The sequence below is a fragment of the Protopterus annectens genome, chromosome 4.part1 (genome assembly GCF_019279795.1).
Source record: "Protopterus annectens isolate FY-2018-M chromosome 4.part1, PAN1.0, whole genome shotgun sequence".
In the NCBI taxonomy this organism is placed as follows: Eukaryota; Metazoa; Chordata; order Ceratodontiformes; family Protopteridae; genus Protopterus; species Protopterus annectens.
This window is the reverse complement of record NC_056734.1, coordinates 162,449,861-162,466,647: the sequence shown is the minus strand read 5'-3', so window position 1 is coordinate 162,466,647 and position 16,787 is coordinate 162,449,861.

Here is a 16,787-nt window from a genome sequence, read left to right as displayed (position 1 = left end):
TGACTCCGGTGTGGAACACCTGTCATACATGTTGGTGATGACCAGGTCCAATATGTTTTCACCTCTGGTAGGGGAGTTTACCAGCTGATCCAGGGCATTTGAGTTGATCAATTCCAGGAAGCACTGGACCTGGGAGTTTGTACTTGAGTAGTTTTCCCAGTTAACAGTAGGGTAATTGAAATCGCCCAATATCAGGGTGTTAGGTAGGACCTTCATGTTTTCCAGTATCTCCAGAAAGGTGGAGTGGTGGTCCTGGGTCATGGAGGGTGATCTGTAGCAGGCCACAATTTGCACTGCAGATTTGCCCAATGTTAGTTGCATATTTATTTATTTATTTATTTATTTATTTATTTATTTATTTATTCCAGTTTGATTACCAGGGAGGTCCACTGGGCTAGGGGGCCTGTTTTCAGTGGAGGCCCAGGGAGAAAATCTCCACAGAATAAAGTTTATTAACATAAACATTTTTCAAAGATAGTTTAAAATACAGACAGTGGGTTTCTTCAACAAGAAATAAAACAAACAATACAATTTCAATTTAGTTCATGAGATAAATGAGAATATAGCATAATAGCTAAATTTTACTATTTAGTTATGAGTACGAATTTGCAATTGAGAATGAGGTTAGGAAGATAAGAAGGTTAGCCAGGAGTGAAGGATGATCTCAGAGGTATCATGCTGTGCCACTAACCTGGAGGTGTAGGTATCCTTGATGAATATGGATACACCCCTCCTTTTGTGTTTCGGTCCATGTTCTGTGGCCGAAATATGTGGTATGAGTTGTAGCCCGGTAGTGCTGGAGTGTTCTGTGGAGCCTTGAACCAGGTTTCAGTTACTGCACAGATGTTGACGTTCTCCATACTGAGGAGTGCTTCGAGCTCATACATGTTGAGATTTAAACTCCTGGCGTTGAGTAGCATAACCTTCATTTTTTTATTTGTGCTGTTTATGGAGGTGGGTTTGACTTTTGAGCCTTGCCTAAAAAAGGCACTATGGGAGCAGCAAAAGCCTTGGCCTGTATTCAAAAGCCTAGGGGTGACAGGTGCAAGCCATCTCTTGCAAAGCAATGAGGCTTGTCGAGCATGTCGTCCCAGGCTGCCAGACACTGGATCCCCTTTGAATGTCACCAGAAGCTTAGCCAGTTGTTGAAATTTATCATTTTTTCTTTATACTTCGGTATCATTCTTAGTGAGGGAAGGATGCTATCAGGGTCAGGGTCATACCCGCCTGTGCTACATGATCAGAGAGCTCTTCCATGTCTCTTTTCATGTAGTCCAGGGAGGTATGTCTCAGGGCTGAAATGGTTTGTGTTGCATTCACAGTTTTAAATATTGTAGCTAGAATTAAAGTATTTGATGTTAATCTTCTTTCTGTAACTCACTGACTTATCTTTACAAAACAATGTACACAGTGCAAAAATGCTCTAACAAAATAGCAGAAGGAACATGCACATTTTCAGAAATTACAGTGTAGAAAAAATACAAAATCAAATACTGACAGAAAGTAAGAACAGTTAGATGAACATATTTGCTTTCTTTCTTTCTTTGTGGTACTGAGTTTCCTTTGTGGTGAGACAAAGACATTTGCATCTGAAAACTAAGCTCAAAAGCCCTGCCATTGTTCAGACTCAAGGTTCCGCTGTTTATCTGAGGTGTGATGCTGGCAACCTGTAACTGATAAGGCACATTTAAATGTCATTGTTAAGAGACATTGTTTTCTTAATGGCTCTGTAGTTGGGATAAGTCACCTAACTTGATTACTCTGCCGCTCTTAGTAGCCTTCATGATGTAACAGATGAGACAAATGCAGGAAAGAAAGGCAAACATAATTATTAAATGGTGCTTTTTTGTATGTGAAGTGTTTAGTGTTGGAATATGAGACTTTGGGTGGAGTTCTCCTTTAAGACAATAATCATACATTCTCTTACACTTCCCTAACCTTCATCTCACTCAGTTTATCTACTAACTTCCCTGATATTTCCTCTCAAACTTGTCTTTTTGCCTTGCTGCTCCTGCATATTGCTGTACAAATATCATTTCCACCAAAATGTTACTTAAATACCTTTTTTCCATCAAACCTAACTTTTTAACTTGCTCTTTCAAATGACTTTCTGTTTTCTTTCATTCCATTGTCTTTACTTTGAGTCATTGTTGTACTCATGTATTAGATTTTATTCATGACTTACAAAAATATCTATTGATATGTACTGTTGTCTTGTAAAACTCTATTTATGTTTTAATATGTGTTCTGTTTACATTCCTTCTGTTAAATTGTTTAAAGTCATTGTATTTTTAACTGATTTTTCTACCTTTTGTACATGTATTATACTTGGATCTTTTCTTCCTGGCCTCTAATGAAAAGGGTCAACTTAGGCCCAGACAAACAATACCAGAAAAAAATACTAATAAATAAATAAAATAAATAAAATAGGCCCATCATCCTGATGAGTATTATTTATATAACCATGGAATATATTATAAATGACCTAACAGACTATGATATTAAAAATCTCTCCCGCCTAGGCCTGCAGCATTTGGCTTTTTCAGTGGTAGATCCTGTCTAAATAAATAGTTAACTTCATCTAAAAGGGTGACATAGGCTGATGACAACAGTTACCTAGCCAAGGCATTTGACAGCATCCCACACGCTAGCATAGTTAGTAAGCTTAATTAATTACAAGTAATGTGTGGTAAGATGGATAGTAAATTGTCTAAAACACAGAACTCACACAGAGAAGGTAACAGGTATCTTGTCAGAGATTATGAGGGTTGTGACATCCCTCCTCCTGGCCAGTGATCAAGGAGTCTCAATCCTCACCACTGACAAAAGTGAGAGATGTTCACTTGGAACAAATATCGACACACACATTATTTCCAGATGCAGCTCTCTGCACCAAGCACAATTTCCCTTAAAAGCACACAGGGAACACACTCCTGTCTTGGGGTTGGGTTTCCCTCTTTCTCATCAGGCCCCAAATAAGACCCCCACACTGACCACAGCTGTAGAGTTGAGTCCTCAGCCGAGTGTTCCAAGTCCTCCAACACCCTCTCTGTGAAACCAATGCTCTGTGCCCCTAATCCACGTAGCTAACACACACACATTTGATTCACACACACACACACACACACACACACACACACACACACACACACACACACACACACACACACACACACACACACACACACACACACACACACACACACACACACACACACACAAAAGGCTGGCACAGATTTCCCAGCTATGCCCCCTCTGCACAGACTATAAGGTAGATACTGCCACCAGAACACTCCAAAGCCAGCTACTCTAAGGCTCTTACAAGGGTACCCAATTATACTAAGTAAAATTAATACTTATACAAATGGTAGTGTTTGACTAATACAACAAACATGAACTACAGAGTGAACTGGCACCTCACCTGTGTGTCCTGTTCAATCACAGCCTCACCTCAGGCTTTGTCCCTACTGAATGGCGCACTGCTACAGTCATCCCTCTCCACAAAAACAGGAGTGACTACAGACCCAGGGAACTATTGCCCTATTAGCCTGAAGAATCTGATATGCAAAGCTATGGAATGCATCATCATGGACCTCATAAACAAGGATATAGGGAATCTCCAAACTCTGGATCCCACACAGTGTGGTTTTGTGAAGGGTAGATCATGCCTGCTCAACTTGGTTGATTTCTTTGAGTCAGTCACCAGAGTGTGGATGAAGGCAAGGTGGTTCATACAGCCTACCTTGATCTGGCCAAGGCATTTGATACCACTCCTCATTTAGGAATCATATAAAAACTCACTAAGCTAGGCATCAACCCCTATATCACTAGGTGGGTTGGAAACTGGCTCAGAGATAGAACCCACAGTGTGAAAGTAGCAGACTCCAAGTCAGACTGACAACCAGTCATGAGTGGAGTCCCACAGAGTTCGGTCCTGGGTCCTCTCCTGTTTGGTATCAACTTCTCTGAAGTCCATGCCAACACAAAGGGTCTCTGGCTGACTAAGTTTGCAGATGATTGCAAGTTGGGAGCTATTATTAACTCCCCAAGTGATGTTGACATCCTACAGAAAGGCCTCACTGAGACCAACGACTGGTGTCAGAACCACGGCCTTAAGCTCAATGCCAAAAAGTGTGTTGTCATCCCCTTTGGGAAAAACCCAGTTCCCATGAATTACCACATCGATAGTAGTCCACTGAACACAGATGGTGTTATAAGAGATCTGGGAACACAGGTTGACAGCTGCCTCTCTTTTGACCACCCCATTGTTACTGTGGTCAGAAAATCCTTCTATGTGGCACATCTCATTGCTAAGGGTTTTGCATCCAGGAAGAAAGAGGTTATTGTCTCCCTCCACTCTTTCCTCATTAGACCAATCATGGAGTACAATGCCCTATTTGGCATGTACCTCACTAGACACCTGCAACAACTGGAGAGGCTGCAAATGTACCTCACAAAGAGGATCCTAGGCCTTAAACACTTGTCCTATATGGACAGACTGAAAAATTCCAACTATTCTCTGTCTTATACCACCTACATAGAGGCGATCTCTGCTTGACAAAGCCATGTCTGATCCAGCTCTGTTAGAAATGCTACATCTAAAGAAATCCCAATCCCTCTGCATCACACACTACAGTGACCTTAACCTTATTACCACAATCAACAGAACATGGAGGAAAGGTTCATAACCCAGAGACTGCCCTTGCTATGGAATAGACTGCCTATACATGTCAAACAGAGCACCTCACTGGCCTTCTTCAAGAGAAACCTTGATGAGTGGATGGGAAATAGAAAATTCACCCCAGGGGTCACTCCAGTGGCTCTGCTCGACAGAGGCACTGGGAACTAAGGTCGGGTGGCACAATGTCTGGGTAATCCTATGGGCTAGGTTTGTAAGGACTCCAGAGCCATTAGCCTAGTACACACCTATGAACCGATGAAAGCTTTCAAGAGTGGCCACAGTATCACCAAATAAATATAAGTACTCTCAAAGGTTAAAATATTCTCTAAAAGACCAGGCACAATGAAAAGTTTAAATATAGTTAATAATAAATAATAAAAGAACATGAAAATACTAAATATCAGTTTACAGTAAAACCAGAGTTTTAGTCACAGGAAATGTTGAAAATAACACAGACGGAAAGGTTCACACAGATACAGAAAAACAATACTTAACTAATCTCATTATATTTTCCTGACAGACTAAAGAATTTCTGTTCCCTAGTGTGATGCCCGTGCACTGGCCCAGCCATCAACGAGCCTCAATCCTCACCACTAACACCAGTGAGGGGCATCCGTATAGGGAAAGGATAATAAATCCACACACAGTAAAGTACAATTTTCCTTAACAGCACACAGAGATCACAGTCAGTCTGGGGATGATTTCTCCCTTTCTCTCCAGGTCCTCAATAAGACTCCCCACTGGCACAACTATTGGGTCCATATCTCAGCCTAGTGGGCAAGCTAAAACCTCCAGCACCCTGATTGTCCAACCAGTGCTTTGTGTCCCTGCTGACACACACACACTTTGAAATAAGAGTTATATATACAACCACACAGACACTCCTGAGGAAGGCTGGCACAGGTTCTCCAGCTGTGCCCCTTTTACCCACACTATACGGTAGTACCACTTGCCACCACCCACTAATATTTATCAGCAACCAAAAGGCCCTTATGAAAGGGTATCCAATTATACTGTGCAATATTATTATCCAAATGGTAAGTGTGACTGAACAGGAAGGCTATTGGAGTGGCTTTGTACAATATCACTAAATACATGCAGTGTACTCTTAGAGCTTAAATTATCTTTACACAAAACAGCCACAGTTGAAAGGTTTAAAATATTTAATAATAATACAAACACAAGACAATACTTCTTACTACACAGTGCTAGTCAAGAGTTCAGAGATCACAGAGAAATACTTAAAGTAATACAGTAGAAAAGTTCTGACATCAATACAAAAAAACGAATCTAATCTTCCTAGTTCCTAGCTATATCTAAGAGAAAACACAGTTCTAAAATAAACTTACATATAGAACACAGACAGAGTGCTAGCGAATTGGATGTTCTCAAGACAAATGCTAAATGCCCTCATTCTTTTTATCCTTAAATTGATAACACAGTACCACTGATTCATTTCAGATTATATCATTTCTTTCTGGTTCCCAGGCTAACAGAAACTCAGAGATTAATAACCCTTTTGATCTTGCAGCTGGTCAGGAAGGCAGAGCAATAAAAGAAATTATACATGCAAATTCTAGCAATTAACTCTGGTCTCAAAACAATAGCCAGAATTCCTTCATCCAGACATCTCGACTCCGACCCCTGAGATCAAAGACAGTCATGAAATGCTTGAATTATCAGCTTTCTTACAGCAGAGTGCACTGTTGTTACATTTTTTCAGTTCAACCCCCAATCCAGTCTTTTTACATTTAAGAGAACAAGCCTGTGTCTTATATTAATATTTACAAATGACAGAATTATCTACAAATTCTATTTAGCTAGGCTGGCAGCCTTCCCCTATCTTCACACATCCCCCCCCACGGAGAACTCAAGCTAGTTTTTTCAAGTGACCCTTGAGAAACGTTGCTTGAGAGGGTTAGGTCTATCTGAGTATACCTTACCCCATTCCCTGTCATGAGAGCCCATCTGCATTGGCATTGTTAATCCCACGTGGTGCTGCACTGACATATCATATGCTTGCAACCCTAGGCTCCACCTTAGCAACTTGGCAGTTTGCTGGCTGGCTCTGTGTAACCATGTTAGGGGATTGTGATCTGTCACTATAGTGAATTTTCTTCCATACAGAAAAGGCTGAAGTTTCTGCAGTGCCCACACTATGGCTAGACATTCCTTTTCTACAGCTGCATAGCATTCCTCCCTGGGTTGAAGCCTATGTCTGAGATAAACCACTGGGTGCTCTTCTCCCTCTGAAAAATCTGGCTAAGTACAGTCCCCACCCCATGGTTTGAAGCATCCACCTGCACAACAAATTATTTGCTGTAATCTGGAATGGCTAACCCAGAGGGTCCTCCCAAAGCTTGTTTAAGCTTCTGGAATGCCTGCTCACATGCTGGGGTCCATACTACCTTATCTGGTCTGTTCTTCCTTGTCAGGTCTGTGAGGGGAGCAGCTATGGTAATATAAGTGGGGATGAATTTTCTGTAGTATCCTGCTGTCCCTAAGAATGCCCTCACTTGCTTTTTGGTAACAGGTGCAGGCCATGCCTGAATGGCTTCTACATTTGCAGGTTTTGACCTGATCTTACCACTCCCAACTCTATGTACCAGGTAGGAGACCTCTGCCATACCCACCTGACATTTGCTGGGCTTAATGGTCAACCCTGGCCTCTGTAGTCTGTCCAGGACCTCCCTGACATGTTGAAGGTGCTCTTGCCAGGAATGGCTGTATATGGCAATATCATCTAGGTAAGCAAGGGCAAACCCACCTGCTCCTGCTAGGATATGATCTACCAGCCTCTGGAAAGTCACTGGGGCATTTTTCATCCAAAAGGGCATTTTTGTGAACTCATACAAGCCAAAAGGAGTCACAAAGGCTGACTTCTCCCTAGCACTGGGAGTCAAGAACACATGCCAGTAACCCTTGGTAAGATAAATGGTTGTAAGATACTTAGACCCACCCAGCTTCTCTAGGGCCTCATATGTTCTAGGCATGGGGTAAGCATCTGACTCTGTGTGACTATTTAATTTCCTGTAGTCCACACAGGACCTGGTGCTGCCATCCTTCTTTGGCACCAGCACCACTGGGCAGGGCCAGGGACAGTTGAACTCTTGAATTGCCCCTAGTTCCAACATCTCCTGTATCTCCTCCCTCAGAGTCTGTTTGACTTTCTCAGGCACCCTATAAGGGACCTGCCTAATAGGCCTTTGGGGTCCTGTATCCACCTGGTGCTACACCAGGTGGGTGCACTCTGGTTTCCCAGTGAACATGTCCCCAAACTCCTGTAACACTGCTTGGATTTTTCGAATTTGGGTAGGAGATAGCTGCTGGAACATTGCTACCCCTTCCACTGAGGTGTCAGTCTGAGCCTCACTGAGGAGATCAATCACCAGATCTCCCTCAGATGCCTCCTGCAATCGACTGCAAATACTCAGCAAAATGGCTTCCCTATCATGGTAGGTTTCATCATGTTAACATGGTACAATTTGTGTTCCTGCCTCCTGCCTAGCAGTTCTACCATGTAGTTAACATCACTTACCTTCCTTACCACCTTGTAGGGTCCCTCCCAAGCTGCCTGCACCTGGTTGTGTCTGACAGGAATGAGATCCATTACCTGCAGCCCTACAGCATACTTTCTAGCTCGAGCATTCATGTCATACCTTTTTCTGTTGTTGGGCTTCTGCTAGGTTTTCCTGGGCCAATCTCATGAGTTCCCTGAGCCTTGTCCTGAGGTTTAGGACATATGTCACAACAGACTCCTTGTGAGGTTTGCACTCACCTTCCCACTCATCACAAATTAAATCTATAGGTCCCCTCACCCTATACCCATACAACAACTCAAGGGGTGAAAAACCTGTGGATTCCTGGGGAACCTCTCTGTAAGCAAACAACAGATGGGGCAAATATTTGTCCCACTCCCTCTTAAACTGGTCTGTAAATGCATGTAGCATGGACTTGACTGTAGAGTTTAACCACTCAACAAGGCCATTAGTCTGGAAATGGTAGGGGGTGGTCTTCAGGTGCTTCACCCCACAGTACTTCCACAGACTAGCCAGCAAGTCTGACATTGGCACCTATGTCAGTCAATATTTCTTTTGGGAAACCTACCCTGCTGAAAATCTCTAACAAAGCATTTTCCACCTTTTCTGCCTCAATGGAGGACAAAGCCACTGCCTCAGGTCTTCTAGCATAATCTACTACCACTAGGATATATTTTTCCCTGTGGAACTTGGGGTATTCAGAGGCCCCACAATATCCATAGCTACCCTCTAAAATGGCTCCTCAATCACAGGCAAAGGCATCAAAGAAGCTCTCATCTTGTCTCCTGCCTTACCTACCTTTTGACACTGCTCACAGGTCCTGCAGTACCCTGTTACATCTCTGGAAATTCCAGGCCAGTATAAGTTCTGCATAATATGTCTCTTTGTACATTTTATGCCCATATGACCTGCAAAGGGAATATCATGGGCTATGGCTAGAAGCGCCAGATGGTAGGTTCTAGGCACTACCAACTGCTGTACCCTCTCACCTTCTAGCCCTCCCTCAGGGGTCCACTATCTATACAGTAACCCTTTGTCCCCCTTCCATTGAGAATCTGGTGCCTCACTAGCTACCTGCCTCAGGCCTTGCAATGTACGGTCTGAGAGCTGAGCCTGTCTCAACTCTCTCTATTTGTAACCCTTCCCAGCTCCCCTTCCACAGGAAGTCTGGTATCCTCTGACAGTGGTGCCTCACTGTCAGCCTGGGTACTACTACCCACCTCTACCTTTGCAGTCACTCTGTCCAAGGGAACATCAGAACCCACAAACAGCTGTGGCTCACCTTCAGTCCCACTGTTACAGAGTAGCTTCCTTCTGGAAGTAACCACCTCACCAGTCCTGACTGCAAGTATAAAGTCTGCCTGGGTCTCCCCCAGGCTAACAGATCTAAATGCTTGTCTCGCAGTCTGACTGCATGTAACTGCAGTAACACATAGTACTGCCTCATCCAAATCCTTCCCTACCAGGACATCTGCAGGATGGTAGATTGGTACCCTTGTTGTCTTAAGACAACCTGCTATTGGCATTTTGTCTTCCCCACTTACTGGCTCTCTCACCTTTTGTTCCCCACCTTGCCTTTGTGGACATCTGTATGCCACACAGCCCCACTGGTTGCATTCAAAACATTTAACCCAAGATCTTGGATGTCTACCTTGACTAGTTGCTTCCCCTTCTACTGGCAGATTCTTTTGGGGCAGTCTGTGCTGCCCGCCATGGGTTTCTTTAGACCCATGAGTAGTACTGGGGGTCCCTTTCCTGTGCAGGGGTGTCCTGCTTGCTAGCTATATGTCTCCCTTCTAACCCAACTCATCTGAAGTAGCACATTGTCTGTCAGCTAACCAGATCCTCTTGTCCTCAGGCAAAGTGCTAAGGGCTTGATCCCTCACCAAAATGTCTGCCAGTCCTTCAAAAGTGGTGACCTGACATCCACTCACACACCTATGAAAATAAGTGCTCAGTTCAGCAACATAATCACACACACTTTCATCTGCCTTGTGTCTCTGCTCACAAAACTTTTTCCTATAAGTTTCAGGTATTAGCTTAAAACATTGTAACAAGCGATTCTTGACAACAGTATAATCAAAACATTCACAATCAGAAATTTTAGACAACACAGTTACAGCTTTAACATGAAGTATGGGGTCAGGAACCATACCTAGAGCCTTTGGTCAACATCATACTGTTTACATACCCTCTCAAACATATGAATGAAACTATCATAACTGTCCCCCTCTGTAAACTGCAGAAGAAATTTACTGACCTTTTGTGCTTCTGAGGTTTGTTTACTCCCTTCCCCATTACCTCCATAACTCTGGCAAAGAGTCAGCATCTCTTTTTCATGCTGTTTCTGCCTTTCCTTTTCCTCAGCTTCCAGGTGTAGCAATTTCTCATTCTCCTCAGACTGCAAGCATCACAGTTTCTCATTGTCCTCACTCTCTAGACGCCTCAGTCTCTCAGCTGCTTCTATTTCGAAATGCCTGGCCTCCAATTCAAGTCTCTTTAGCTCCAGAAGGATTTTTAAGTCCTCTGCAGAAAGGCTGAGCTATCCAGTCTCTGAGTGTGGTATATCTCAACTGCCAGTCTGATCATCCTCCTGGTTGCTGTTTTATGATGCAGCTGTGACCAACGCTGCAATCATGTCTGCCTTAGTCAGGTTTCCGTGCACCAGTCCCCTAACCTGGCATATCTTAGTCAGCTGGCTCCTTGTCAGCTTTCTGTACTCCTCTGCTGACATGCTGCCTGCTCTCCCTGTCTAATTAAGCTAACAAAAGAAATAAAACAATTGTGATCTGAACTCTGAGTATTCACTGAGTGGCTGATTTAGAGTACAAAAACACCTTCAGTGATCACTGTACACAAGCTAGAGGAATTCACACTACCCACACCCCTACAAGCCAATTAGTATTTGCCAATCAATTAATATGTGGTGTGGAAATTCCACCACTGCCAAACAATTAATATGTCATACCCGTGCACTGGCTCAGCCATCAAGGAGCCTCAGTCCTCACCACTAACACCATTGAGAGGCGTCCATATAGGAAAAGGATAATAAATACGCACACAATAAAGTACAATTTCCCTTAAGAGCATACAGATATCACAGTCAGCCTGGGGCTGGTTTCTTCCTTTTTCTCCAGATCCCCAATAACACTCCCCACTGGCACAGCTATAGGGTCTAGATCTCAGCCTAGTGGGCAAGCTAAAATCTCCAGCACCCTCTCTGTCCAACCACTGCTTCATGCCCCTGCCCAAGTAGTTGACACTTTGAAATAATAGTTAAATGCAACCACACAGACACTCCTGGGGAAGGCTGGCACAGGTTCTCCAGCTGTGCCCCTTTTACCCAGACTATACGGTAGTACCACTTGCCACCACCCACTAATATTTATCAGCTACTAAGGCCATTATGAAAGGGTGTACAATTATACTGTGCAATATTGTTATCCAAATTGCAAGTGTGACTGAATAGCAATGCTATTGGAGTGGCTTTGTTACAATATCACTAAATACATGCAATGTACTCTTAGAGCTTAAATTATCTCTACACAAAACAGTTGAAAGGTTTAAAAATGTTTAATAATAATGCAAACACAAGACAATACTTCTTACTACACAATGTTATTAAGAGTTCAGAGATTACAGAGAAATACTTAAAATAATACAATAGAAATGTTCTGACATCAATACCCCCCCCAATCTAATCTTCCTAGTTCCTAGCTATATCTAAGAGAAAACACAGTTCTAAAATAAACTTACATATAGAACACAGGCAGAGTGCTGGTGAGTTGGATGTTCTCAAGACAAATGCTAAATGCCCTCATTGCTTTTGTCCTTAAATTGATAACACAGTACCACTGATTCATTTCAGATTATATAATTTATTTCTGGTTCCCAGGCTAACAGAAACTCAGAGGTTAATAACCCTTTTGATCTTGCAGCTGGTCAGGAAGCCAGAGCAATAAAATAAATTATGCATGCAAATTCTAGCAATTAACTCTGGTTTCAAAACAATAGCCAGAATTCCTTCATCCAGACATCTCGGCTCTGACCCCTAAGATCAAAGACAGTCATGAAATTCTTGACTTATCAGCTTTCTTACAGAGTGCACTGTTGTTACATTTTTTTCAGTTCAACCCCCAATCCAGTCTTTTCACATTTAAGAGAAAATGCCTGTGGCTTATATTAGTATTTAAAAATGACAGAATTATCTACAAATTCTATCTACCTAGGCTGGCTGCCTTCACCTATATTCACACCTAGTTAATTTACTACAGCAAGGCAAGATAAAGTAGGTGAGTGCTCCTTCTTTGTCAGGTGTCATAAACAGATTGCCCTGAGTCTTCTTTCTCATCTAGTATTAAAGCATAATTTCAGTGCTGGCTTACAGAATGACATCACACTATCTGGTCATCTGACTCTGGTTCCCACACTACCCCCTTTACTAGAAACTGAACCATAATCTAGCACATATGTGTCATAACACACACATAGAGCTTTTCTAAGATGTGTTATAGCATCTGGAAGCTATACAACCATTTCAAAAACTTCCACCCTTACAGGTTAGCAATTAGTTCACCCCTAAGGACAATATAGAAAGATTCCTACTCCTGGTTTTCACAGACATTTTTTTCTCTGTCTACAATCAGAACTGTAAGATACAATCTTTATGGACTAAACCAGGTAATTTACTTTTAGACTATTTTTCAAAGTTAGATGGACTGAGATTAACCACTTCTCTTCCAGTATCCTCTGTTACAGTATATTCATTTCAACAGTTACAGTACAGTCTGACATACAGTTGTATTTCTTTTCTGTCCAGCAGGACCCATTGTTGGTACATTTTTAACACAAGAAGCTTTGCAAATACATTTTTCAACACAAAAATCTGTACAAATCAGCCTGATATACAAATGACATATAATTCCAAAGAAAAAACCCAAGACCAGTGAAAATACCACGAACAACAAGCAACACTGGTGCACCAGAAGAACGAGCCCAGGAAATAATGTAAAATAGTTTATTCAACGTTTTTGTCACTTAGACTTCACCAGAATAATAATCTATGTTAAAACACCAGTATATATACTCTATACCAATCATTAACAAATTTACAAATCAATTAAACAATTAATTAGTTGCCTAATTAGTAAAACATTTAAAAACAATAAAATGTTATATTAATATACATAACAACACATTTCAAACTCTCAATTTATTGTTGACTAAAAAAAAAATAATATTTATCATATCATTCAGGCCTGGGGGAACATCTGCTTCCAGCCTTAATTGCCACAATGTTTCCTTTCTTTCCACCTTATTTTTCATACTACCACCCCTTAAATCACTTTTAACATGTTCTAAAATTGAGAACATAAATTTTTGTATGAAGTACATTTCAATGTGTGTCTGTAGAGGGCATTATTAATATCTATTGACCGATAGTGTCAGCTTCAGGAAGCACCACTGAAGCTATTTCTTTGTTCCTGGACTCCGTTTTAAATCCATTGGTGCAGAGCTTGCCTTCTTTTGTAAAGGATTCTTGGTCCTTTCTTGATATGATAAGAGAATTTTCTAACAATACTGTGTTATCAAACTCTGATTCCCACGAATTGATTATGTTAACAGTGGATGTTACCTCCTTATATACTTCCATTCCTCAAACTGAAGGTGTGGAGTACGTTGACAAGTTTTTGTATAAATATACGACCTGGAGTGATTCTAGCATTAAAGTATATTTAGGTTTGCTAGAGTTGTTGTTGGAAAATAATTATTTTATTTTTAATAAAAAATATTATAAACAATTAAAAGGAGTAGCGATGGGGGCTACAGTAGCGCCGACTTTTGCTGGATTGGTTATGGGATGGTGGGAAAAAGATGTCCTACCAACCCTGAAGTTTTTTCCCAAAGTTTTATTCTATTGTAGATTTATTGATGATCTTTTTTTATTTTTAAAGGTTTAGATATTTCATCAAGCAACTACTTTTTGGAAGAAATTAATGGTAGTTGTAGCTTTCTGAATTTTACCGTTAGTGATATAGGGAAGAGAGTTTGTTTTCTGGATGTTGAATTAAATTGGAATGCTATGGAAATGAAGTTTTTTAGTAAGATTTATAGGAAAAAAAGTATGTAAACAACTATTTACATTTCCAAAGTAATCACCCAAAGTTCATGAAAACGAATATTCCGAAGGGCCAATACATAAGAGCTTCTAGAATGGTTAGTAATAAAATTGATTTTAATATAGAGATGGAATTTATTACTAAGTTGTTTACTAATAGGGAATATCCCATTAAGTTATTAAATGAATTAGCTTCTAATATTAGGGCAAGAAGAGATAAAGATTTTCCACCTATTTTGATTAAAGGGTTAGTAGTTAATAAATCAAATTCTGTGGAGAAATCTGGTGAGATTCTTCCAAGATGTGCAATAGAGATGTCTGTGGACAGTGAAAACATCATGTTTGTTATACAAAATAATTGGAAAATAATTAAAGGTAGCAATGATTTGAGCACAGTGTTGGGAGATACACCCAAATTTGTATATAAGAAGAATCAAACTATTAAAAAATATACTTCAATGTGATGACACTTTAATATTACCTCCAGTCACGAATAAAATTAATGGGATGTTTAAATGTTATAGCTGTAGTACCTGTAGATATATTTTGGAGGGGCCTTACATCAATATAGAGCATTATTACAAAATCATAAGCACAGATGGCATGTATAGTTGTCTGACTAACAATATAGTATAGTATATGTTGCTTTATGTTCAGATTGCTCTGCTTATTATGTAGGTATGACCATTAGAAGTCTTAGTAAGAGTATAAAAGAACATTGTTATGCTATAAAGACTAGAGATATTAATAATGCCCTGTACAGACACACATTGAAATGTACTTCATACAAAAAAATTATGTTCTCAATTTTAGAACATGTTAAAAGTGATTTAAGGGGTGGTAGTATGAAAAATAAGGTGGAAAGGAAGGAAACATTGTAGCAATTAAGGCTGGGAGCAGATGTTCCCCCAGGCCTGAATGATATGATAAATATTAAATGTTTTTTAGTCAACAATAAATTGAGAGTTTGAAATGTGTTGTTATGTATATTAATATAACATTTTATTGTTTTTAAATGTTTTACTAATTAGGTAACTAATTAATTGTTTAATTGATTTGTAAATGTGTTAATGATTGGTATAGAGTATATATGCTGGTGTTTTAACAGAGATTATTATTCTGATGAAGTCTAAGTGATGAAAACGTTGAATAAACTATTTTACATTATTTCCTGGGCTCATTCTTCTGGTGCACCAGTGTTGTTTGTTGTAAATGACGTATAATTCTTTGCAAAATTCTGGTCAGCTATGCTGGCATATGTTACACATCCACTGCCCGACTTCTCCTGGTATAGCTGGCAATACCTCACATCATCACATCAGTGACCAGTGGTGTCCTGCAGAGCTCTATGATGGGACTGCTTTTCTTTAGCATTTACTTTTCTGAGCTATAGACCATGAGCCAAGACCTCTGGCTAATCAAGCTCGCAGACGACTGTAAACAGGAACTCATAGTCAAGTCCCCTCTGGTACCCAAGCATTTCAGTAAGAACTTACCATAATAAAAACTTGCATAGTAAAATTGGTCAAATTAAATGCTAAAAAGTACAATATTTTCACATTTAGTGGACAATGCCTCTCCATCATACAACATAAACATAATCCCACTCCAAAATGAGAATATTAAGGACCTTGGTTCTTGGGTTGATAATTCTCACTTCTTTGACCATCTTGTAATGACAGCAATCAGAAAGTTCTTCTGCTTAGTACAGCTAATTCCCAAAGTAATATCATCCAGAGCTAAAGAGGCCAAGGCCACCTTATAGTCAGCATTGATTAGGCCAGTTATTGAATAGAATGCATCCTTTGGGATGTACCCCATTAGACATATCAAACAACTAGAAAGACCAAAGAGGTTCCTATCTAAGAAGGTCATGGTAGCTGAAAAGTTTGAAACTGCTGTCCCTTTATTCAGTATCTTACAGACTCCTGAAGGAAGATCTATGCATTGCCTTCTGTATCATTAGAGTCCCAAGGGTTCTGAATATCTTATATGTTCACAAATCAAATAGTCCCACAAATACCACAAAGCTAAATCTTCATCAGCAAATCATTAAAATGCAGTGGTAAGATAGGTACATCACTCAGCACCTTCCCCACCTCTGGAATAGACTAAGCAGTGTGATACATTTTCTTCCTTCAAACAAGAATGGGATGATTGGATGGGTATTCACAAATTCACCCCTGGCTTGACTGGTCTAATGCTCCTCGAAAATTGAAGTAAGGTCAAAGGTTGGGTACTGGCAAGATGCAAATCCTCACAGGAGTCATTTCACTTATATTTCCTATAATACATCATGTAACATCATCCGTATACACGTACGTATTAAGAAAGTCCATAGAAAACACATAAACACACACATGCAAGCACACATGAACATATACAGATGGAGGGGAAGAAGACCATGGTCTGTCTAAGTCCACCTGAACTTTGGAGCTACACTTTGCAC